The 26,274-nt window shown below is 39.3% G+C and overlaps 1 protein-coding gene across 4 annotated transcripts in view; it reads right to left on the reverse strand.

Moving 5' to 3' along the window:
* CDH18 (cadherin 18) overlaps positions 1 to 26,274 on the reverse strand; it is a 1,010,793-nt gene that overhangs the window by 571,410 nt on the left and 413,109 nt on the right. For all 4 annotated transcript variants that reach the window (XM_050937421.1, XM_050937420.1, XM_050937419.1 and 1 more), the window contains one exon: positions 12,390 to 12,477. The gene's annotated coding sequence lies outside the window, so the exon portion shown is untranslated. The remainder of the gene's footprint in view (positions 1 to 12,389; positions 12,478 to 26,274) is intronic.

The raw sequence follows: 26,274 nt of genomic DNA on the forward strand, positions 1-26,274 counted from the left end.
TGCCTCCTCATGTGTGTGCTTTGCATCTTTCTCTATTTTTTTTTATAAATATAGATGCAACTGATAAGTAACACCTGAGCTTTCAAGGAGTAATCCAAATTTCCTCAGATGATATATGGCATAAAAGGGCTGTAGTATGTGGCATCTTTAACTGATTTGCCCTACTTACACTGTGTATTTTAATTGGTCATCTAACTCTCTTAATCTTCCTTCCATTGGAATTAATGGAAGCTTTATCTTTGGAAGACTGAAGTGAGAATAGGCTCCCTCAGCATTTACACAAAAGAAAAAAATTATCAGTTCTAGTAAACTGCAATGTCCCCACTTTTGAGCTGAGAGATCCCAGACAAAGTGAGACAGCAGAAAAATACTGCTCATAAAGGAAAACTTTTGTTTTTAATTTACTTGGTATCCATAGAATATCAGGGTTGGAAGGGACCTCAGTAGGCCATCTAGTCCAACCCCCTGCTCAAAGCAGGACCAACCCCCAGCTAAATCATCCCAGCCAGGGTTTTGTCAAGCCTCGCCTTAAAAACCTCAAAGGAAGGAGATTCCACCACCTCCCTAAGGATTTCATTCCAGTGCTTCACTACCCTTCCAGTGAAAAGGTGTTTTTTCTAATATCCAACCTAAACCTCCCCCACTGCAACTTCAGACCATTACTCCATCTGCTACCACTGAGAACAGTCTAGATCCATCCTCTTTGGAACCCCCTTGCAGGTAGCTGAAAGCAGCTATCAAATCCCCCCTCATTCTTCTCTTCTGTAGACTAAACAATCCCAGTTCCCTCAGCCTCTCCTCAGAAGTCATGTGCTCCAGCCCTCCAATAATTTTTGCTGCCCTCCGCCAGACTCTTTCCAGTTTCTCCACATCCTTCCTGCAGTGTGGGGCCCAAAACTGGACACAGTACTCCAGGTGAGGCCTCACAATGTTGAATAGAGGGGAATGATCACATCCCTCGATCTGCTGGCAATGCCCCTACTTATACTTATCCATCTAGAGATGTAAGTTCCTTCTGAAATTTAGAACACAAATCTAAAATTGTCAATACCATACTTTCGTTAATCAAGTTTCCATTATTACAAACTATCAAATTAATAGACTTTCCCACAGTGATTGCATCGCACCTTTAATCATGGGGAGATGGAGGGAGAATTTGTCTGGCAGGCTGGATGAAGGGAACAGTACTTTATGGCTGGGGGGGAGAGAGAAAGGAAAACTGCTGCAAAAGGGAAGAAGGGGTCAGTGTGGTTGCTCACTCATCCACTGGGAATGAAGGTCTTTAAAGGGCAGCCCTGTGTCTGAAGTCACCTTTCACATAGAGCAGGCTGAGGCAGCACCCACCTTCCCTCTCCATTAGTGGTGAAATACCAGGTTTGGCCAAAACCTGCTGTGGGCATTACACTGGATACTTCCTTTTTAGGGAGTCTGGGAAGGAATTTTTCCTTTACCAGCAGATTGGCTTGGGTGCAGTTGGGGCTTTTTCACCTTTAAAGGAGGTGTTTGTTAATGGAATGAACAGAGAGGGGGATGAGAGTTGAGGACTTCTATGATTGGTATAGCAGAGAACCAACCTCCATTTCTTATAGCCCACCTTAATCCTCCTATGGGCAGGGGGGGAGAATATGGTCATATCCCAGTGATGGATTGGCTGCAGGAACCTGGATAGAAAGAGAGGGGGAACTGGCAGAAGCCCCTCCCAGGTAATTATGGACCAAACAGGGTTTACCTGCACTGTACACGCTTATCTGCTGGGTAGTCCCAAACTTCTAATAATAAAGTTGCAGCCTGATTAAACCCATGTCAAAATGTCTCCTGTCCTTCTTTCAATATAGCCGGACAAAGAAATGAATCTACCTAACTATACCATGAGACCTCCATTGAAATCATCCTTCAACCTCCAGCCTCTCCTCCTCTGAACTGCAGCCTACCACAAGGCCTTTGAGAAATGATAGACTTTGCATTGTGCCTGCAAAGTCAAGAAATCTGGGCTCTTCCAGCAATGGATCAAAGCAAATAAGAGTTGATGACCCCTCTGATAAAAAAATACTGTGTTTCTGCAGCCTGCCAAATTTGATTTGCCATAAGAAACCTTAACACATTTCCATTAATGAAGGGCTTCACAGTGGAATGAGATTTTTTTTTCCTGAACACTTCATCTCTCCATAATTACAGCATATGCCAAAATGTGAGGCACACACCCCAAACTGGGTGTGAATGATTAGCCAGTGGATGCAGATGTATAAATGAAGATGAGTAAGTCTTGGTAGAGTCTCTGGAGGGCATATTTGTTTTATTTTCCCAAAGGGATGATCAGTTATTATACATTTCGGAAATTCTGTCGTAAGACATATAGTTTGCTCCCTTCAAACCTCATTTTGCAAGACTACCATAAACCTAGAATATAGGGCAACCTTTTCATTTGCACAAACTCACATGCACAGTTCATTTACTCCATTAGTATATGATGCCTACTTGTTTTTTATTTATCTCTAAATATCCAAATTTTAAATGATTCTTCATCACATTGAGTTTGGCATATCCTAACCACAATAATCCTAACATTGTGCATTTAACAATTTAAATTTATACTATGGGATATTATCTGTAGCCATTGTGCAGCATAAATCTTGTTAATAGCGATTCCACCTGTGTACCAATTAGGGTGATGAGGTGTCTGGTTTTCAACCAGAACACCCAGTTGAAAAAAGACTCTCGCGGTTCCAGTCAGCACCGCCGATCGGGCCATTAAGTGTCTAGTCAGCAGCGCTGCAGCACCAAAGCAGGCTAGTTCCTACCTGTCCTGGGGCACTGCACTAAGCCCTGGAAGCAGCCAGCAGGTCTGGCTCCTGGGATGGTTGTGGGGTAGAGAGAGGGACACAGGACTCTGAATGCTGCCCCCACCCTGAGCACTAGCTCAGCCAATAGGAGCTGGGGAGGCAGTGTCTGCGGGAGACATCAGCATGTACCCCGGTACCTTTTTACTTAAGCATTAAATAATACAGAGCAAAAGTTTGGCATATTACTTCAGTATCATGTAGTGTTGATCAACATTATTAAAAAATGTTCTCACATATTTAAGCCTCATCTACAAATATTGAGGACTTGCCATTGATAAGTAGAGGTTTTACGCATTTGTTTCTACAGCATTTAACTCTATTAAAAAACAAAATTCAAGTTTCTAGCTCTTATGGCCAAAGTTGATATGTAACCTTACACAGGGGAAATCTTATTATTGAATATCTACAGGAAGCCTGAAAGAACAGAAAGGTCTGAAGTACATGTATTCATTTCAATGGAGTATATTAAATGTGGAACCTATCTTACAGTTACCCCTCTAAACTGCTGTATGGCTGGAACTTTTGGGAGGCAGCAATCTTCTCGCTCATTCTGAACAAAATTTGAGCCTTTGCAGCAGGTAGGATTCTATGTAATGATCTACAGGATGATCTGTCAAGGGTTGCTCATATCCACTGTTTCCCTCCTGATACCAACTTCTAGACCAACATATTGCTCATGAAAGAACACACAATTACAAGAAACTATTTTGTGAACAATCACTGTTTTGTCATAGGTAATTTCTGTTCACTCTCCCTCCACTTGAAGCAAGCTACAGAAGCAACTCATGAGATTTGTTACTTTCAGCAGCTCAATCATTGAGCCCCTAGATTAACACAGAATTAAGGTTTAGCTAAATCTCAAAGATGAACAATGAAAAAAAGACACTCTGGGATATAAAATTCTGACGGTTACAGCCTTAACAATTGGATGGGTGCAGTCACTTGTTGTAATTTAAAGTCTTTGAAATATGCTGTGTATCTATTCCTGGGTTTTCCCTTGTCAGATCAGGTGCCAGTAAGCTGTTCATTTTGTTCATTATGTCTTCTGTATCACTTTGGATTATAGCTCTCAGGCTTGGATTAAGCCTGTTCTTAGTGTTTCTAAATCAAAGCTACGTATCTGGTTTTCATTCTGTCAGGAGAAATATCTAAGTAGTAGGATTTGGTAGGACATCCTTAATAGCTCCAACAATAAGCCTGACACTAAGACCTTTCAACAGAAACAGACTTAAAATTAACAGAACAGGCGCATGATAATATATATATGTACTACATTAAAACTCAGTTATAATGATCAGAGGAACGCAAAATAGATGTGTCTACTGAGAAACTATGAAAAATGACATCAGAATGCAGTTTCAATTCCCCTTAGTTAATTTATGTTAGACCATATTTATAATACTCAATGAATACCACATAAAATTTAAATAGACATATTTATTAAAATAGAATAGCCTTTAAAATAAATATTTGTATTTGTAAGTCCCTGTTCTTCCTTGTCTAGCAAAACCATGCTCTGGCATTGGCCACTTTCGGAAGACAGGATACTGGGCTAGATGGACCATTGGTCTGACCCAGTATGGCCATTCTTATTGTCACTTTTACCATACATCCTGGCTGCAGGGTGTAAATCAGCTCAGATTTTGACCCTTAACAACTAATTGTGCACATGAAATGTGGGAGATGTCAAATAAGGTAACCTTTACCTCGGCAAAAGGTTCTCCCATGAACACCCACCCACACAAAGACAATTCATGAAGAATCTTTGGATACATCAGAACCAGGCAATACTTCAGAACAAATACATCCATTTGTGATGAAGACATAGATCTCATCAACCACAGTACAGTGTAATTTACTGCAGGTAAATATCAAAGAATTCCTCTCACTTGAAGTTACAAATGGCAAAAACATGACAAATCTCCCCTCCACCATGTTCGCTTTCAGAAGCAATGAGTTTGAAACAGCAACCAACTTCTTCCATGTTAAAGAACTCCCCTAGGATTTCACCCCAAATCGGCATCTGGGCACACAGCCCTTTTGACCCAGCATCTGTCACATCTCTTCCTCAGATCTGTTCTGCTGCACAACTTTAAATTCATTCTGGTCCCTTTCCTTACCTCCAACATCAGAAGCACCAGAAGTCACCACTAAGTCTAACCTCCTCACAGCACTCTTAGCTGCAGGTATCATTTGCTTGTTAGTATGTAGGCACACTTTAAGATTGCTTCAACTCCTTCAGATCCTGCAAGTTACATTTTGAGAATGAAGTCTACAAAGCACAATGTTTCAGCTTTTTAAACTGTTCTTTTGTGTTTCATATGTATTCTATCTTGTAAATTAAAATCTGTTTTGGACTAATAACATTCCCCCCAATGTAAAATAATTCAGAAAGCCCTGAAGTTCAAGAAATGGATAGGCTGTCCTAAGTCAAATGTTTGTTGACAGTTTGGTGTTCCATAAGTCTCATTCAGCTGCATGGCATGGCAACTCATCTGGACCATATACTACATAATAAAGGTTAGCTAAAGGTCATTTTCAGGTTACGAAATTTTCTGCACCAGTGTGATACACCACTTCACATACGAAACCTGGAGCAGCTGTTTTATAAAGATCAAGTTATGCTCATGGGTCACTCATTTATTTGCTTCTTCAGGCAATGCTCACTGAAAGCAGCAGGGGCTACTTGTATCCCTCCATTCTGTCCTACCCCATCCCTGTGTGCCTCCCATCCCCCTCTGTTTTCCAAGGAGTCCCAGCAACTCCACCCCAGCTCTTCACCCATACCAGGCATTTTGTGTACCCTTACAATTCCCCAGTTCATGTTCCCTATTTCTTCTTTCCATCATACCATGTCCCTCTTTCTCCTCCATGCCAGGGATCTGGGGGCCTTCAATGATACCTCCCTACTAGGGTCTCCTATTCTCCTCTTCCTCCTCAATGCCACAGCTCGTTGTGCTCCCCTCCATCAGATGCTAGGAGCTATGCGTGTACCTATTTCTTTTGAGATTGCTGCTGTCTTAGCCTACCCATGTCTAAAGGGTCACAAACTTCACTGCTTCTTTAGGCTGAACTCATTATACACACAGGGACTCCTTGCATCCCTCCATTCTCCCTCTAAAAGCTCCTGGTGTGCCACCCTCCCATCCTCCTCTATGTCAGGGACACATGTCAATATGTAACCTTGTGTAAATCGTTGAATTGTTTTCTTTCAGATTGGGAGATAAATCACTCAGAATATTTTGAACTCTGTTAGAATGATGGCCTGAGCTGGAGTGTTATTGTTATGCTGGAAAATGTCAATGGCTTTCATCAACCAATTCTTTGATCTACAGAAAATTACAAACCTGGTTAAAACTAATAGGTATACTAGCCAGATGTAAGGGGCTCTGTGTGTCTCCTATTTCCCCTTCTTTTTTTTTCAGGTTTCACCAAAATCAATGAAGATCTGCGCACTGATGTCTAGAATATTTTCTGACATTTTGGAATTAAGCAGGTGTGGAATCCAAACATTATTATGTTACTGATAGAGAAAAATGCCATTAAGTTGAGAGGAGGGCCTTGTTATGCTCAGCCAAACAGTGTAAATTTAGGGTAACTTCATTGTGAGAAATAGAGTTACTCCATATTTATATCAGGGTAAAGGAACATAATGTAGCCGTACATTATTATGAACCCACCGTATAATTTAATTTGAAAACAGTTTTAGCTTGAATTTCACTACGTTCTAAAGAATGGCTCAGCACATTGTAACAAATAAGGATGCTAATTATTTTTTCCTTCTGATGTTTTATTTTGTTCCCTAGCACATTTTGCTGGAATGACTTATACCGTGCTGCTTAATGTAAATCCAGTATAAACAATAACAAGAGTATAAAAATCAGAGATCTACAATAACAAAACAAAGCAAGATTTTCTTAAGATTATCAGTTTTGTAAAACTTTCTGCACCCATGGTCACAACACAAAGTGAGTGAAAAATATGACACGTGCACTTCCAAAGGCAGTTTTTGGAAGAAGAAGAAGAAGAAAAAAAAAAGCATTGTGTGAATGAAGTGCCTTAAGAGGACATATTATTTTGAAATAATATTAAATAGTTTAAAATAAAGGCAAAATATGCATCCATGTATAATATCAAGGCTCATTTCTCAGGCCTTTAACTGATATGTTCTGAAAGTGATAATATGCAAGTGACAAGATTTATTTTTGGTGGGGACAAAATGGCTCAGATAATTGGTAATGGGACTCCATATTTTTGAAACTCTGTTGCATCCTCTCTGATATCCAGAATACACATGCAAATACAATTTGATCCAGTGCAAATACAAAGACTGGCATCACTAGCTATTCTGAGATGGCTAATTATAATCAAGTTCCATTATATCAAATGACTGATTTTCCTTGATTAGAACAGACATAATGCATACTTCACATGCATCTGATGACACCATGACTAAGGCTGCTTAAAGGAAGTTGGTCTGCAGTAAAACCCTCCGTAAAGCCAGCATACCATGATGGAGATCTCAGTTGCTCTGTACTGTGGCAATTGCGGCACAGCAACATTGTTTAAGAAATCTTAAAGGCATATTTTAATAAAATATAACTATAATTAGATTTCGTGTTTTGTCTATTAAATCACATTATTTTATTTAATATGCAGTTCATTAGAAATGTAGTCCTATTACTTCAATGGCACATACATATTTATAGGTGTTAAACTCATAGGAGAAGGCAATCCTGCTAGTAATCAAAGATTTTAGTTGCTATTCTAAAAGAGGCTGTGTGAAAGATTGTTTTGATCAATTTGACAAAAAGCGCAAAGAATACTTAAAAACAAAAACCTGCAGTCCATGGAAAAGGAAATTGGCCTCACAACTAACTGCAAAACACGTTTCTACTACAATAGCATTTTGTACAGATCTCTCTTGGTCTAAACCGACCTTTAGAATACGTTGTTTTTAAGTATCTTTTGTTCAGATACCAGCAGATTTTTTTCTAGATTTACCTTTTGGAGATTTCAATATGCAGATATAACCCTCATATAAATATGCACTATTTTGATGATCATTTTCTTCATGTAACTAACCCATTACTGTAGTTTTTGTGGCAGCTGTTTTGGAAGAAGAAAAACACATATATATTTGTAAACAAATTAATCAATTTCAAATTATGTAAAACTACTGTTCTTTTCTAAGTCACACAGTTCACATCCAAAACAAGCTGATAATTTAAAATTGCCTGCAGACACCTTCACTTCTAGACCACCAGTTCAAATTCAGCCCAGTTTAGTAGAGACTAGCCTTCTGGTATTGACTGATAGCTGTTCATTTTTTCTATTTGAAATTATTTTGTCAGTTTCATTGCTCAATAACAGATTCCATACCCCAGAGAGCGACTCAATTGAACACTAGTTGCCCATTTTGGCAGAGGTGCTAAGGATTGACTGCACATGGATGCCAGAAGACGTCAGTGTTTAAAACAACCCGTCAGTATGGCAACTTTTCAAAAGTATGAAATTTATATAAAATATTTTGTTTTGTTTTATATGATGGAGAAAAGCAATATACTTTATATTTGACATCACAGGACAAAATATACAAATGGTATGTGAATAAATAGTCATATGCAACAGGTATAAGCTCCACTATGATGAAATGTAGTAAAATAAATGGGGAGAGAGAAGGGGATGACAAGAATTAGATTATATAATAATTTATTTATCTGCAGAGCCCTCAAAAGTATGGTGGATATGGTGCAGACAAATAAAGAGGATGCAGTATCAATATATAGGAGAGATAACTGAAAGTGCTGGAAAAGCATGCAAACACAAAAGGCTGTCAAACGACTTAGCGGGGTATTGGTGTGAGAATGATGAATTCGAAAGGATTACAAATGCATTGCAAAATAGTGACTCAGCACTAGAGCATTAGACTGGTCAGCAGAACAGCTGGCTACACAGTCAGTGATGAGGGATGCAGAGAAAAAAATCCCTAGATGACTGTTTGTGATTAAGAACTCGAGGACTAACAACTGTTAGGAGTTCATCAAAAAGGATCACATATAGACAAAACTCTGACATGAGACCTTAAACCCAGAAATGCCCTCATCAAAGTTGAATTCCATAACAAGATAAACATGTGTTACAGTTAAGTTGTGAGCTAAAGTATAATATATCACAGATGAGGTGGCAATATTCATTTGGTAAATCACATGTATTATGCATCTACTGCACTATAAATTTCTAAGGTACCTATCACCATGGTAACATTGACTCATTTGCAGCCTGTCCATTAATCTATATTTCTTGTGTCTATCTGTGATATTCCAAACCTCTGAATATCTTCAAGCAGCCAGATATATGATGGTAACGAAGTATGATAGTGTAGATCTTGTCTTTCTGTTTACAATGTCAATCACATGCCACTGTCCTGATTTTTGAGACACCTCAAGCCACTGCAAGATGCTCACTCACCTTCTCAACTCCCCCAAAGTTAAAAAAAAAAAAACACACCACTTACTGAGTCAAAACTAAATACAAAAAATCAGATGACAGATGCACATGAAAGCATCAGTTGGTACAGAGTCTTCTGGAATCAACATTTGAATGATCATTTAGGTTCATTAGGATCAAGAATTGTTTCAATGGCTTTAACAAGTTTCACTAGATGGGATGCGTTTTTATACCATTAAAAATCTATCGCACTATTTCCAAAAAATTTTCAGGGGGAGTGTATTTCCTTACTTTAAGATAGTGTTATCTGACTGTGAGAAAGAGAAGGACCATGGAATGATGGGGAACCACTGAAGGATTAACCCAGAAAGGTATTCTACGATAATTACATTAAATCCCATTTGAGAAGCCCAATATGGAATCACAAGGGAAAGATAGATAAGAAGGACCCAGATACAGGTTGCAAAGCTGGTTTCCTCTATTCTATGCTAGAAAAAGAAATTCCAAGGAATGCTCTTACCTTTGGAAAGATTGTTAGGCTAGGCCATAGGAGAAGCCAACAGCATCTACTTATTAATGGGAACCACTGTTTTGGAATTAACCTGAAGTGCAGCTGATTAATAAGTATTATACAACACCATAAGGAGGCAGAAATGCATCATTGCACTCTCTCATTAAGTTAGAAAAAAAGGAAAATACATATTTTCCACGTATAAACATTTTTTATCTTCTTGCTTTATTCTGTCTCCTTATATGTGGTGTTCACTTAGTGCAGATTATGTAATGGTTTTAAAAACTAACAAAAATTGGAAAAGAAATATGGAAAAGCAGAGAGGGCAAAACAGCTGCAAATATATAAAATCAGCAATACATCTTGAACTGAGTCCTTGAAATCAGACAGTGTTTAATAATTTATGTGTAGCCCTGCTTATTATATTAAGCATAAAGAGATTGTATTTTTAAAATCTTTTAATAGTTGAATATAACAATATATTCTTTATTAGGTTTCTAAAAGCAATATAAATGTAATACTCATACTACGAGTTTCAACTATAAGAACACGCACACAAAATACAATCTATAAGACAAATAAGGTACTCGCATTTAGCACAATGGGAGTCAGGAGAGCACCAGCAAATACTTGGTTGGTTGTCAAAGGTTCAGTAATAATGTCAGTTGCTTTGCTAACAAACCTATAGGAAGTTTGGATATGATAACCAACACAGAAAATTGTGAGAATGTATGACATCTATTTCCATTCTCTGGTTTCTCTCTGATCACTTATACTACAAAAATAATACTTTCAAACGCTGGTTCCTCCAAGAAGGAAGAAAGAGAGGTATCTGTGTTATCGATTCTAGAATGGTCAATAAGGCTTCTAAGATTCAGATAACATTAGGGAATAAGATATTTTGATTTATTTGTATTATATTAATGAAATAATAATAATAAAAACTGAGCCAATGTCAACTAGGGAATACTATACAGAATCTAGTTTAAAGGACTCAACAATTGTCATCTCTAACAGACCACCAAACCTGTCCAACCAACATCCTCAAGCAAAGGCTTTAGCAACAGGTGAGGATCATGGGTCAAAAGTCCTGGGCAGGGCTACAGAGACCAGTGTATGAGGCCATGAATCCTGCAGCTGGAAAAGCTTCCTCAAAAATACCCTGCTACCAAGCCCCACCCCAGCTGATCTTAACTTTTTGGGAAGAACATGAGAGAAACAGGGTTTTTTTAAGGTTGCCTGGACTGAAATCATAAAAAGCTTTCAGAGCTCAAAGCTAACACCTTGAATTGACCAGGGAAATAAATTCAAAGTACAGTTACCATATGCTTACACCAGTAACAAAACAGTAGCAACTTCATAGCCAAGTGTAGATGGAAGAAATAACACTTGGCACAGCCTGAAAATTGCTATTTGGGAAAACTCAGTGTTTCTGAATAATAACTGAAAATGTTTGGCTCCTCGACCTATTCAAGGAAAGGTAAAACTGGGGTTGCCAATGGAGGATGGGAAACAGATGGGTCCCATTCCTAGATATCTCCAAATAGTAACAGAAAACAGTCAGTCTCTTCTGTACCCTAAAACCTCCCATTACATTACAATGTCTTTGGGAAGCTGTCTAGCTATCAGCTGCATGGTCTCTCTCTTATAACTGTTTAGGACCTTTGTGATGCAATTCCTCAGCTCAAGCCTAACCAATGACAGCAATAAGAGCAGGACGAACGTGACTTTTGTTGCTGTAAAATGGAGGTTGTGAGCGTACTGATAACTATATGTATAAGAACCTTTACATTAGGACTAAGTGGACAGAGGTAGCTTCATTATAAACTTTGTATGTGAAATTTACATAGGCTGAATCAAACCCACTAAAATCAGAACTACTTCTGTAACCTGGGGTGACAGGGCTAATCATGCTAATTTAATTCCTTCAAAGCTGATTCTGGATTTTCTCAGTACAACCTCCACTGGCCTGTATACCTACTGATTGCCTTCTGTTGTCCACCTGCTGAACTCCTATCAAGCTACATGGAATTTACTTAAAAACTATTTTTGCACATTGAACTGGTAGAAGCTTCACTTAAAATCACTAAACACAAACATGAACTATAGAGACAGCTCGAATATCCTGAAGATAATTTTGCGACAGTCTGAGAAGTGTCTATGATTTCTTTCAGAACATTTAAATACCATCCTATTTTAGAATTCCTGTTGCATCAACCAGGCACATGGAGAACAGTTGTGAATGCAATGTTTATTAACAGGGTAGAATCACAAGTTACTAGACTTTGTCTGGATAAAAGTAGCCTCCATAGACAGGCTGCTATTGCTGTTGTATTGTGCATAGATAAAACAGAACTTGATTTCTAAACAAAATAATTTCCAGTAGCTTGGAAGTATCAAATGCAAAGGAAAAATAGAACAAATAAATACATAATCCCCAATACTTCTGGGCTTCCTCTAAAGTGAAGCAACACATACATCTTTAGACAATGTGATTAAGAACAAATGTTCAAAAACAGTAACAATTATTTTTAAACACAAGCAGAAAGACTGAAAAATAGTTTATATGATTTATAAAGCAAACATACCTCAAACACACAGGGATCTTAATTCTTGCCAAAGAATTACTATCTCAGCTGTCTTTTCGTCTTCAGCTCTTGAATTTGTTGCACTGGCCTAGGAAAAATAAATCTCAACTTACTTTCAAACAGAAAGCATAAGGCTATACCAATACCATAGGAAAAAAAAATGTTAATAGCATTGCTGTTAATTCCTCAGTAATCCTACTTCATTATCGTAAGGAAATAAATCTCAGAAAAGGATTGCCTTATTAAAAGTGAATTAGAAAACTGAATGTCATCAGCGCAGGGCGGCATTCTTTTAAAATGCAATCAGCACGGCAGCATATAAATAGGGCACTGTATAAAAATGTTCCTATCACACAATCTTTAACAGATTTTCAACAGATGTGTACATAACTTTGATTTAATGAATTCCTAAAATAAAATATGTCTACATCATTTACCGTGATCTTTCAAATGAATAAAGCAACAAAAAAACAAAAAACAACAACAACAAAAGTAATCATTTAGAGTCTACTCAAGGAACACTATTTTAAAGGTATGTAAGGTGCAGACATGACTGACTACTGAAATATTATTCATGTCATTTTTCAGTGTCATCAAAATATTTGATTTACCTTGGAAGACTGAAAAAACTGGAGGTTTTATTTTGATTTAATTGCTATACATAACCCATGATTAAAAGGCAGTGCAAACCCTTATGCACATTGTAAACACACATCTGTCCCTAGTTATAGTGATGTGTGAAGGGTCTGAGCTGGGCAGAAGCAATGCACAGTAAAAATGCAAACTTGGGACAACTCCGCACAGTGCGTATCATATTAATATAACTGTTCCATCTAGCACCACAATATTTATGCCTCACACACATCACTTTCAGGCATGTTATTTGAAAATAGGCAGTATCAAACAACTGATCATTGGAAAACCTCACCAGTATTAAAACAGACAAAAACACTACTTATATAGAAATATGTCAAACTTTCATTAAATATATGGGAAAAAAACAGACGTGTATAAGCCAACTACCCCTTGTCATTTTTCTTCTCATTAGTATCACTATTTCTCCTCACTTTTTCCAAAATTCTATTCTAATTCTTTACCCTATGGTCATCCTCTGAATATTTCTTTAACTGACATAGCCTTTGCATTATATATCTGTAAATGCTGTAATAAAATATTTTGAAGAAAACAGTGTAAAAATGATGGTGCAGGTACAATATAAGATTAGAAGACCTAGATCTGAAAGATACTCCATTTCATGGAACCTAGTTAACAGCTGGAAACAAGTGGTGGAGACCTTTAAAGCATTCAAATGAAAAACATACATTCCCTTTGGCCGTCTTCATGACACTTTCCACAAACATACTATTTTTTCACTGAATTCTAGTCTCATAAATTCAAAAGGGATGTGTGTTTTGTGAAAGGGATCATGTTGGAAATGTCTGTGGGAAGAGATAAAATTTTGAGGAGTGGAGCAAGAAAAGGAGAGCACATTTGATTATTTGTATATCAATACATAATTATTCCTCTACTTTTTCTCTCATCTTAAAAGTTAATCTGTTTATTGATCTATATTAGGGGGTTTATCCTGCCGCTCATCACAGCACTATCTGAGCACCTTACACATGAAATCAATAGCAATAGCAATACCTAGTGATTTTCATTGTCCCAGAGGAGAGCAGCTGACACAGTGGTTCATAAATTGAAATATGCTTTTTAATGTAATTAAGGCTTGATGCATTAATTCCTTTGAAAATTAGAACCAGAGCTTTAAACTGACATCAGAATCTGACTAGAAGCCAGACGAGGGATTAGAGCCCAGATCTGATGTGCTCATCGCAGTCTAAGCCAGGGAGATGGTGCATAGCCATATTCTATACCAGCTAGAGCTTGCATATCTTCTTCACATTAAGCTTCAGATCCAGTGAATTACAGTAATCAAGACTGGAGACGAGAAATTTATGGATCACTGTGGCTGGTTCCTTGTCCAGGAGGAAGGGACAAAGTGAGGAGTCAAACAGGACCTTGAGGCCCATGCCACTTTGATGAATGGGGACTGCATGCCTTCTATGAAAGGTGGAGACAACATCCTAGCTGACTCTTGAAAATGATTCCCCAGGTATGTCTAAGGCTCCAATCTACTTGGTATCTCCGTGCTGAACAAAATAGTCTGGAAGCCTCCTTCTGGTTTTCAGCACAGCAAGGAGGGATAAACATGTTTATAATTTGTTATGGATTTTTTTTTAAAAAAATAGCTAATATATTCACTCATTTGGTTTTGTACCCAAATAAAAAATTATTGAAGAAATATGCCTTAACTCTTGCTCTAGGCTCCTGGGAATGCCTGTTTTTAGAAACTATTGTGATGGATAGTTAGAAATGAAAATGCATTGTTAGTGTATTTTCATTGTTGAATGTCATGGTGTTTCCAGGATGATAACATGCAGAAAAAATATTATTACTTTCTATACAAGATGAATAAGCACATGTTGCTTTAATTTGTAAATTACTTTGTTGTGTCTGAAATCATTAGATGTGGTGGAAAGAATTGAGTGCAATGAAATTAGTTTAGACCACAGGGGTCCACTCCCCCCAGATGGCTTGCTGGTAGCTTGATCCATTTTTTAATTAAAGCTTGGTTTTGTTTAAAGCAACACGAGCGTACGTTGGTACTTTGTTTGTGTTTGCACTGTAGATAACTACCGCTGTCACAGGAGACCTTTTTATACCCCATCACTAAAAGATAAGATGGAGGAGGACGGGAGAGAAAAGTTGGTGTGTGACATTTTGATGAAAACTACTGCCCCAAGCTTGCAATCAACCCCCAGACAAAACATTGCAAAACTTGAAAGCTTGCAGTTTTTCTTGCTTCTCACAGGAGGTTAATATTTCATTGCTGCACTTAATACACAGCTCAGCATGTCTTCAGCTATATAAAGAAACAAACTTGTGCATGACAGCAACACTATTAAAGATTTAGGTCTGAATTGTAGTCACCTTAAAATTTATAATCTAACATGTAATGTCTCCAGGATTAAAAGAATAATTAACAAATATTACACCATTTTCCTGTACTGAAATGAACCTATAACTTAGACACTGATTATGTAGGATCTACGTTACGATTTGTGCAGTTACTCAGCAAAAGGAGCTTCAGTTGACCAAAACTCCTCACAAGATGGTTCTTACATCATAGATGGCAGCATTGTTAAGTATGGTAAAAAAGATAAATGCGTTGCATTTTATTTTTTTCTAAATTAGTTTCATTGACAACAAAGAGAAAAAAAATCATGGAACTTGGCATCCTCTCAACTCCTACTGATATGAAAGAACCAGAACAGGTAGCAAAAGGGGAAGATGTGGTTCTGTGGCACACCCACTGATTCCACATGAACTCAGAGAAGTCCCTCTTCTAGAAGTGGAGATAGTTAGTTTTAAATATTATTTAGACATGGCATTGATTTAAAGTGTTGAGAATAAGCCTGAATACTCTAATTTTTACTCTTGAAAATCATGCTTGAAAAAACATTTTATAAGACTCTGCTTGCACATCAATACAGCAGAGAGACAAATTATCAGGCTGCAATAATGAGGCAATCTCTTTTTAACAGGATGAATGCTTCTTCCCCTATTGCCATAGATGGTCTTTAGAAAACAAGGACCTTGCCATCACCTGTACAACAAGAAGTTCAACACTAGACAGTACGTTGCAGATAGTGCATTGTGCCTGAAAACATGTGAAATGTCAAACAGGGAGGTGTTCCTGTCTTGCTGCTGGGCTTTCCTGCACAGACTTGTGTAAGTGTCAGAAGTGCGAGAATATTAATGAAAAATCTGTTGAACCTGTCTTTCACCATGATGATGTGTCCAACAAGAGTTACTTTGATGAGTAGGATACCATGATTGTTAGACTGGAAAATAAAAATGTGTTTTACTGAGGGAATAAGCCCTACAGTGCCAACAACAATATAGACATTCTAAACAAACAGTGGATTTGAATAAGAAAATAAAATTTTGATTTGTATCAGTAATTATGTCAATTCAGGCCAACTCAGCTAAGTTTTAAATGTTTGATATCATATACAAGGGGATTCTCATAAAAAGTTGTGTGTTTTACCTTTTTTAGAGCTGGAGCTAAGGAAAAAGTAATATTTTAGGTATTAAAGAAAAATGCATCAGATGTATTCAATTTATAATTTCACATAGTTAGGCTGGTGTATAAACAGGTCTTTTGGGGGCAAATGGTAACATAGTCCAGCCTACAGTGAAAGGTGAGTATTGCCAAAAAAAACAAAATTATGGGGATGGGGTAAATACCTTGACCTATACTTACCACAAAAAGGTAGACATGGTAATTTACTGCACATTACTTGTTAGATTGATGATTGTAGAAAACATTGACGAACAAAACACCCCAGTAGAGCAAGAATGTTTAGTTCTTTAGCATATTCTATTGGCCATAACTATTAAAAAAAACAAAATAACTTTAATCCAAATTGGCTATTTGCAATATTTTTTTAAGTTCCTCAGTCCATTCAGACTTACCTTCAATATACTTTGAGGCACATTTTGATCATTTTCAGCCAATTTGGGCCTTTATAGGGCAAACATTAATGAAGTTATGGACAAGAACTCTTTGGGTATGTCTACACTACGAAATTAGGTCTAATTTAGAGAAGGTTGTTTTTTTTAGAAATTGTTTTTATACAGTCGATTGTGTGTGTCCCCATACAAAATGCTCTAAGTGCAGTAAGTCAGCAGACTGAGTCCACAGTACCAAGGCTAGCATCGACTTCTGGAGCGTTGCACTGTGGGTAACTGTGGGTAACTTTCCCACAGTTTCCGCAGTCTCCGCTGCCCTTTGGGATTCTGGGTTGAGATCCCAATGCCTGATGGGGCAAAAACAGTGTCATGGGTGGTTCTGGTTACGTGTCGTCAGGCCCCCCTCTCTCTCCCTCCCTTCCTCCAGGAAAGCAAAGGCAGACAATTGTTTTGCACCTTTTTTTTCTGGGTTACCAGAGCAGATGCCATACCATGGCAAGCACAGAGCCCGCTCAGTTCACCATCACCGTACCTCTCCTCGGTGCTGGCAGATGTGGGACTGCATTGCTACACAACATCAGCTCATTGCCTTTTGGCAGCAGACAGTGCATTACAATTGGTAGCCATCATTGTCATATTCCTGGGTGCTCTTTTAGCTGACCTTGGTGAGATCGGTCAGAGGTTCCTGGGCAGACATGGGAGTGACTCAGCCAGGTTATTCCCATCTTCTGCCAAGCACCCAGGAGCTGATGATGGCTAGCAGTCGTACTGCACTGTCTGCACTGTCTGTGCCCAGGCAATGTGTACATCATGCTAATGAGCTCTGCATGAGCTCTACAAACACGCTGGCCAAACAGGAAATGAAATTCAAAAGTTCGTGGGCCTTTTCCTCTCTACCTGGCCAGTGCATCTGAGTTGGGAGTTCTGTCCAGAGCAGTCACAATGGAGTACTCTGGGATAGCTCCTGGAGGCCAATACTGTCGAATTGTGTCCACACTATCCCAAATTCAACCCTGCAAGGCTGATTTCAGTGCTAATCCCCTCAGAGGTGGAGTAAAGAAAATTGATCTAAAGAGCCTTTTAAGTCAAAAAAAAAAAAAAAAAAAGGAGGACTTTGTCGTATGGATGGGTCCAGGCTTAAATCTAGGTAACGCTGCTAAATTCGACCTAAAGTCGTAGTGTAGACCAGGCCTTTGTCAATATGGTGCCAAAACTGATAACTTTGGATGTGTTATGACAGAAAACTGCAGGGTTTCTTGTGGTGAACTTTTAAACATAAGGTCTCTCAGGTTACTGGCTATATAAATTTGCAGTGAAAAAAGTAGCGCTCCTGTTGCTGGAACAAAACATAATTTTAAGCACAATAAAGGGCTTTCCCATACAGCCTATTATAAGACCAAATCAGAATCAGACACACTAAAAACAAAAGAAGAACAATGAATAACCCAGGCACAATGGACCAAAACAGAACAGGCAGAAGACGAAGAATGCTTTAAACAATCACAGCAGCCACAATATCTCAATTTAATTTACTGCAGAAAATGAGAGTGAGACTGAATATTGGGACAACCGCATTTTCTTGTCGAACAACCAATATTCCTTTCTTTGCCGCTATAGACAAGTGCTGTGAATTTCTCTCTCTTTCATCCTAGATAAAAGTCTGCTGATATTTTTCACAAGGATCTACAGGAGATACTGACAATAAAGTACCAAACAACATTCTTAATCCACAACTACAATGCTGCATTCAAGAATGGTTTTGGCTCCATAAAAAGCTCCACAGCACATTTTAGATTGCATACTAGTGCTCAACTGTTATTTCACAATGTACACTTAGTCCTCTGAGATTTCAGAGGGGCAATGGACCAGTTGAGATGTGTTGGCTATTTCCCCGTAAACTGATTCTATGTTGAGGATGTGGTCTGTGGCTTGTGAAAAAAGTAATCTATGGTTTTACTGCTTAGCAAATAAAGGCTCTAAATACTCAGTGCTGGCTGTGGTTTGACAGTAGTCTGGGACTGTGCCTAATGGCAGAGCATCCAGCCCAGTCTGCTCCATCATCTGGGCCTGGGAGCTGATAGAAAGCTACCTGGACACAACTGGGCTTGATTTGAGCAACTGGCGTTGAGGAGGAAAGCTTTGTTTCCCAGTATTGTATTGGATTTAATTGCTGAAGTCACAGCAGCTTGAGCCTTTAGTTCCATGGGGAGTTGGCCCTGGCTCAGCCTTGTGGACTGTGAAAGGAACTAATTATAGTGTGCTGTTTCAATTTAAAAATAAATAAATAAAAAGAAAAAAGAAGAACAAAAAAGATTGAGCTCTACAGGCAAAGCAGAGTGCTAGGGTGTCAGCACTGCCAGGGCCTATACTGGTTATGTCACATGCTCCATGGTTGAATCCCTTAACCATTATGTGCCTCGGTTTCCCTATCTATGGAAGAATAATACTATATGCCCCTAACTTTTAAAAATTTAATCAATACACATTTGTGAAGCATTTTGAGCTCCTAGACTGGAAAAAAAACTGGATACGTGTAAAGTTGTTAGAGATGAAGTTAATTATTTTTTTGTATGCACCTACCATAGTTGTTGACAGAAGCCACATAATTTAGGGTCCAACCATGCAACCCTTACTGTGAATAGGTTCTAAAGGATCAAGACCTAATTGTACTGTTGGGGGAGAGGGGCAGGTCTATATAAATTTCTCTAAAAACCTGTAGAATTTAATAGAAAGTAACATTCTTCGTGTGGGGTCTATGGGTTTTGTTTTGGTTTGGGGTTTGTTTGTTTTGTTTTGTTTTTTACCGTTGTATAGAATTCTATAGCAAGCACGGTATCCACAAAAAAAGGTGATTTTCAAATGTATATTTTGAACTTTACCATAGGTACCATCTCATTGAAAGCATTAGATTAAGCAGCCCACACACACAGGCAAATCACACACGTGGACCTACCAGTATTGTAGAAATGTGAAGAGAAATATTTTCAAAGCAATGCATGTCAGTTTGCCATGAAACCTCTATTGAAGATAATGGGAACCACACAGATAAATCCCCATGTACTGCTGTGCAAATGTAGGAGTAAGTAAAAAATAAAGGTATTCACACAAACATTATGCCCAGTATCAAATTTTCAAACAGGTATAGAAATAAGCCTTGTTACAATTTAATCACTGGCCTACCTAACCCAATAAACTCCTTTTCTCTCTCCTTGACTATTTACTAGCGAGTAACCGTAACAATCCAAAGATCTAAAATGAATAAGACAAAAGCTGGAAAGTTTTGTAACTTAAAAGTCATTAAAGTATATATAGTGTAGTTATAAAAACCATCAGAATGCATGGCACTTTACAAACAAATATAGAATCAACAAGTGCTGTGATTTTTTTTTTAAAGACGAGAATATGGGAATGAAAACATTGAGTATCTCTTGGAGAAAAAAATCAAAGTGCCATGAATAATAAGGTAGGAAGGTAGGTGTGAGAGTATAGTGTCTACATCATAGTTAAAAACCCATAGCCTGGCCTTTGCCAGATGAATTGAGCTTCCAGGACTCAGGTTAAGGGGCGTTTAGTAATGGTATAGACATACGGGCTCGGGCTTGAGCCTGGGCTCTAGGATCCCAGAGCTCAGGCTGCATCCCAAGCCCTAATGTCTATACTGCAATTAAACAGCCCCTTAGCTCAAGCCCCATGAACCTAACTCAGTTGGCAAAGGCCAGCCACAGGTGTCCAGTTGAAGTGTAGACATACACTAAAAGGGCAGGGGCCTCAGTGGAGAAGGACAGAGGTGTGGGAGTCGTGGTGGCAGTGAGAGCTTTACCTGGTGTCATAAACAGATAGTTAAGGGTTAATGCCTCTTTTACCTGTAAAGGGTTAAGAAGTTCACCTAGCCTAGCTGACACCTGACCAGAGGAACCAATGGGGGAACAAGATGTTTCTAAAGGAAGGAGGGAAGTTTTCCTTTGTTTAGAATCTCAGTTTCAGCCGGAGTGAAAAAGATCAAGGAACTAGGCTCTTATCAGAGTAGTAAGTTTTAGAAAAGGATAAATAGGTTTATGTTTATTTTCTTTGTAACTTGTCTTGGTACCATTAAGGGAATTATCAAATTTGGGTATTCTTGTGTGTATTAAGATTTTTGCCCAGGGGACATCCTCTGTGTTTTGAATCTGTTGTCTGTGAGAGTAGCTGGTATGCTAATCTCTCCCATAGGGTTTTCTTTTACATTTCTTTTCTTTAATTAAAAGCCTTTTTCTTAATACCTGATTGATTTTTTCCTTGTTTTTTAGATCCAAGGGGGTTGGATCTGGATCCACCAGGGGTTGGTGGGGGAAAGGAGGGGGGATGGTTAATTTCTCCTTATTTTAAGATCCAAGGGGTTTGGATCTGTGTTCACCAGGAAATTGGTGAAGTCTCTCAAGGCTACCCAGGGAAGAAAAGTAGTGCTTGGGGGTGGTGGCAGCAATACCAAATCTAAGCTGGTAATTAAGCTTAGAAATGTCCATGCAGGTCCTCACATCTGTACCCTAAAGTTCAGAAAGAAGAAACCTTGACACCTGGGCACCAGCTTCAGCTCCAGAAGTTCTCCTTACTGTTCAGCAGCTCCTCACCAAGCAAGGTCCCTAGATGCCTGCAAAGCTGGACAAACTGCATAGCAGCTTGCCTGCTGGGAGAAAAGCTCAAACAGGTGCCAGCTGGTTCTTCTATCAAAGAGCCAGATCAATAGTTCTGTAGCCCGGCTTTTATCTACTGGAACCTAAATGACCGCACCAGAACTGCCAGTCTCAAGAGATCAAAAGTCGACTGTCAGACGCCATCAAGAGAAAGAAAATTATGAGTTGGAGCCCCAAAAATCATGGTATTTGGCCACAAAAAAAATGTATATGGTTATTCTTTAGTCTGTGTCTTCTGATATTTGAAGACTCCCTGCCTATCCCCAATTTGCGTGCATGTGACAAATAATGCAACCACATGCAAAGTTTTTGGGGACTATTATATTAACTTTATGAAGGTTATATGTATGTCTGCGGTCTAAGGATTGTATTCTACTCCTTTGGGGAGGGCTACTGCAGCTCCCTCAGAAACTAAAGTCAGCGGGGGTTGATTATTATGGTCCCTGGACTGTCAACAGCTCTACAGAAGTACCATCCTTTGAAGTGGTATGCATATACTGGCTGAAGCTAGATTTTTAAGAGATGCAGGAGGCAAAGAATGAAATTGTGACATAAAAGCCTGAGTTTGAACTGACAGAGAGGCACTCTTTCATTCAACAAAGGAGCATGACCTCTTGTCCAAGGGAGCACGCAATCCTGCAGCAGGTTTGGAAGGATTGGAACCTACCAGGGTCTCCATAGGACTTATGGGCAGAAAGGACAATTGGAAAAGCATTTAGATCCTTTAATTGTGTAACATGTTTTCTCTGTATGCTTTCATTCTTAAATAAATGTACTCTGCTTTGGAAGGTCTGTGCGGTCACGTGTAACTGTTGGCATGCACTGGTTCATAGCCCTTGGAGAGAAAGCAAAGTGCAGGGGCTGGAAATCAGTCAAAATTGTTGAGATAATTACAGTGCAACCTCAGGCAGCTGCAGCCTAACTCTCTGGCCTGGAGACAGAAGGGCCCCTGCCCAGTTGGGATGATAGTCAGAGGCCTGAGAGGACATTCCTAGAGCAAAGCAGGAGTCCACTCTCCCAGACTTTATGGGGGTAAGGTGATTTTGACCCCCACTGCAACAGTTTCACCATACATCTGACTGTCCCCTGAGTATCAATTAATTTTGCCCCCTCAGCTCTCACTCCCCAAGCATCGTCTCTGCTTCTCAGTTCACCCACCCTCTCCCAGGCCCAGGGAGCTGCAGCAGGGTCCCCTATTCCCTTTCCAGGCTGGGGAGGTGGGTGGGTGGGTGGCTCTAAGGCTCTTTACCCCCTTCTAATCTTTCCCAGGCTGGGTGCTGCAGGAAAGAGGAGGAGCAGCAGAGCATCATCCTGTACCTATAGCTCACAGGAGTGAAATGAACAATTGGCCTATTTAGCACCATCATTCCCCTTTCCCCCCATTAAAAATGGCTTTGGGTTGTTTAGGGGAAGCAGGACAGAACTCCACCTGCAGAAGCTCTGATTGGCTGCTCAGCCCTAGGATGTGGGCAACTGGGGCAAGCAGCCAATCAGAAGGCTCAAATTTGCTAGGCAGCTGAAGCTTCTCTCCAACACCAGACACGGCTCAAGTCCAAGCCAAAATACTACCACTGTGAAAAAAAATCATGAAGAGTTGGTAATTCTGTCACCCCAACTTCCCTGAGGAGACAGGAGGGAATTCTTCATGTGTCTCAGCCCTGAAAGGGCCAGGCTGCAGCCTTTGTGGGACAGGGAGTGCAGTAGCTCCCTGTGGGGGACCCTTTGATCTCTGGGACTCCTTGCAGCTGTGGGTTTTGCAGCTGCTCAGAACCAGAATCTTTCTGTCTTTTTGGAGGATAGGAGCTTTGGCAGTGTGATATGGAACTACACAATTCCATCTCAGTAAATTGAGCCTGGCAGCTGAAGAGGCCTAGCAGAAAGCCAGCCAGCTGTGTGCTTGATGAGAGTACAGTATCCATGCACACAGCCACAGCATCCAACACACCACTAAATAAAACTGCTATGCCAGCATGGTCAGTGAGTGTTACCATTACAGCTGAAAGTGACCAGAAGAGTGCATTTTGCTTCTTGGGCATTTTCTTGTGCACTGCAATGTACACAATGACGGCTTGTTTAAAACAGAAAGCTTTTTCTTTAAGAGGCTTTGACTTCCAACAAGCTCGTGTACCACCAGTGGTACATATGCCCCTGAGAAATGCTGCTCTAGTTCATCTACAAATTATTAGGTTTCATGCAATAATCACTGCGTGAAATTCTATGGCCTATGTTATGCTGGAGGTAAGATTAGATGATCAAAGTGGTCCCTTCTGGCATTAACATTGTATGAGATCTATAAAATTCCTGGATGCTAAAGTCCTCTGTTTATTTACAGAAAAATTACTAAAGTGCAAGCGTAGTATACACATCCCTATAGTACCCAAACAATATACATCAAATCTACCCTATGATTGTGATCATCATTATATGAACACTTATTAAATTATTCTCTTCTAATAATTGCAGTTCTTATTAATATATATTGTAGATGCATTATTGGGCAGGGGGGAGGGAAGGGTATAAGAAAGACCCCAGAGAGATCAACAGTAGGGTAATAGAGAGGAGAACGTAACAGTAGAATTTCATTGCACAAAAGGTACAAAAACAGACTAAAAATATCAGGAAGTGATTTGTCTGATTTGTTCTTACTTTTAAGAAACAAACCTGGCGATTATATTACATTCACAAATGTTTATTGTTTGAGGTTTAACTTGCATATGTCTTTATTTCATTAAGTTGATTCAAAAGGATGCTCTCTTGGGATTTGGCACTATACAGTGCTTTGCTTGAGATTTTTAACAGCAGAATACCAATAAATATATATTGTTTACATTAAGGCATAACAACACTTCCCAAAAATGCAGTCAACTTGTTTCTTATTTCATAATCTGTAATAAGTATGATGGTACTGCCTCACCATTGCAGATGTGGGAGCCTGGTTCAGAAAAAAGTAGATGGCTTTTTATTCAAGAAGCCACACACCTCTCTGCCTCTTCGTGAGACAATTATTTTGCAAGAAAAGATTGTGTCAATCAGGAATTAAGGTAAGGTGAATAATGGGTAGAGTTTCTCTGCTGAAAGCAGAGGAACAGATCACTCCCCTCTTTTTCGTCCTGGCGTGGAGGAGCATCTCTTCCTTCCTAGCTGAGGACAGGAGGACTCATCACACAGGAAATACTGAGGAGCTTGTAAGGGGATTTCTGGAATTACCAGGGTTTCCAAAAATGGGTGGAGCAGCAACAGCACCTGACAGGTAAAACAAGAGGCTCCTGTCCTTTCTTCCTGTAATGGAAGATTCTTCCAGGGGCAGCCGCTGTTATTTTTCCAATCCCACCAAAGGGGAAGGGAAGAAACTCCATGCCCCTCCCCCCGCATGGTCTGTGTGGAATGACAGATACGTAACTCATAGATTTGAAGCTAAATCTTTCCCTTAAAATGCAGTACAATCTTGTAAAATACAGAAAATTATGGCAATCACCACGGAAGAATCCCCCAGTCCATTCGCACAGTTTTACACCAATACAGATTTGCCATCCTGGTAAAAACTGGGAAAGAGGAGGAGCACCATATACATTTGGGATGAGAGCTTGCTTTTTTTTATTTAATTTATCAAAAACAGTTAGTAAAATGTTTCATTTACCAGTAACCCACTTTTCAGCAAATGGAATTTTTCTATCATGATTTTAATACAAAAATCAGTGTAAAGAATTTTAATTGACTAATTGATGTGCAAAAAACTAGACTGTGTTCATTTCAAACCTGGTTCAAATGGAAACAACTTCACATTTATGAAATTTTGGAGGATTTTTTTTAAATTTTTCGACCAGCTCTTACATTCTTGTTTAGTTGGATGCAGACCTGGCTATAGGCAGGAACTCCTTTTAGATCTGTGGTGGGCAACCTGTGGCCCGTCAGGGTAATCTGCTGGTGGGCTGTGATACAGCAGCTCCCAGTGGCCGCGGTTCACCATTCCCAGCCAATGGGATCTGTGGGAAGCAGTGGCCAGTACATCCCTGTGGCCCATGATGCTTCCCATGGCTCCCATTGGCCGGGAATGGCGAACCATGGGCACTGGGGGCTGCGGGTGGCCATATGCAAATACCCCCACAACTCCTACCTACATTTGAGTTAAGCGGAAGACAAAAGTGTCAAACTTAACTCTAATATCTCTTTACTTCTATAACCCATTGGTCAGTGTGTGTGTGTTATGCTTTCTCCTCTGAGCCTGATCTACAGTGGATATGAATCTATTACTGCCCCTAATTAGAGAACCTTGGCTCTTTAGCTGAAGCATGCATTTAATTCTGGCAGTGCCTGGTTCAATCCTTAATTTCTGCCAAGATGGTGGATATTACACATACTCAGTTTAAGCAAAGCCTTTGCTTTCTGTTACTGGAATATTAATTTGTCCTTTTGTTTTTACACACAGATCTTCCTTAATATAAAGAGCCAAATCCACCCATGCTTTACACAGAGAGAAATTTCACAGAGGTATTAGCAATGAGGGATGCTGTGGTGAAAATATGAAGAATGTGCTGCCTTTCATCTGAGGTACGGGAGGGAGGTCAGTCTGGGAGACATAATTTGGGGAATCTAGCCTATACACATTGCAATAAAAATATCTCAGTAAAACATGCTGATTATTATGTATCTTTATAAATTAAGCTTTTAAGCATTCT

The sequence above is a fragment of the Gopherus flavomarginatus genome, chromosome 2 (assembly GCF_025201925.1).
Source record: "Gopherus flavomarginatus isolate rGopFla2 chromosome 2, rGopFla2.mat.asm, whole genome shotgun sequence".
Classification (NCBI taxonomy): domain Eukaryota; kingdom Metazoa; phylum Chordata; order Testudines; family Testudinidae; genus Gopherus; species Gopherus flavomarginatus.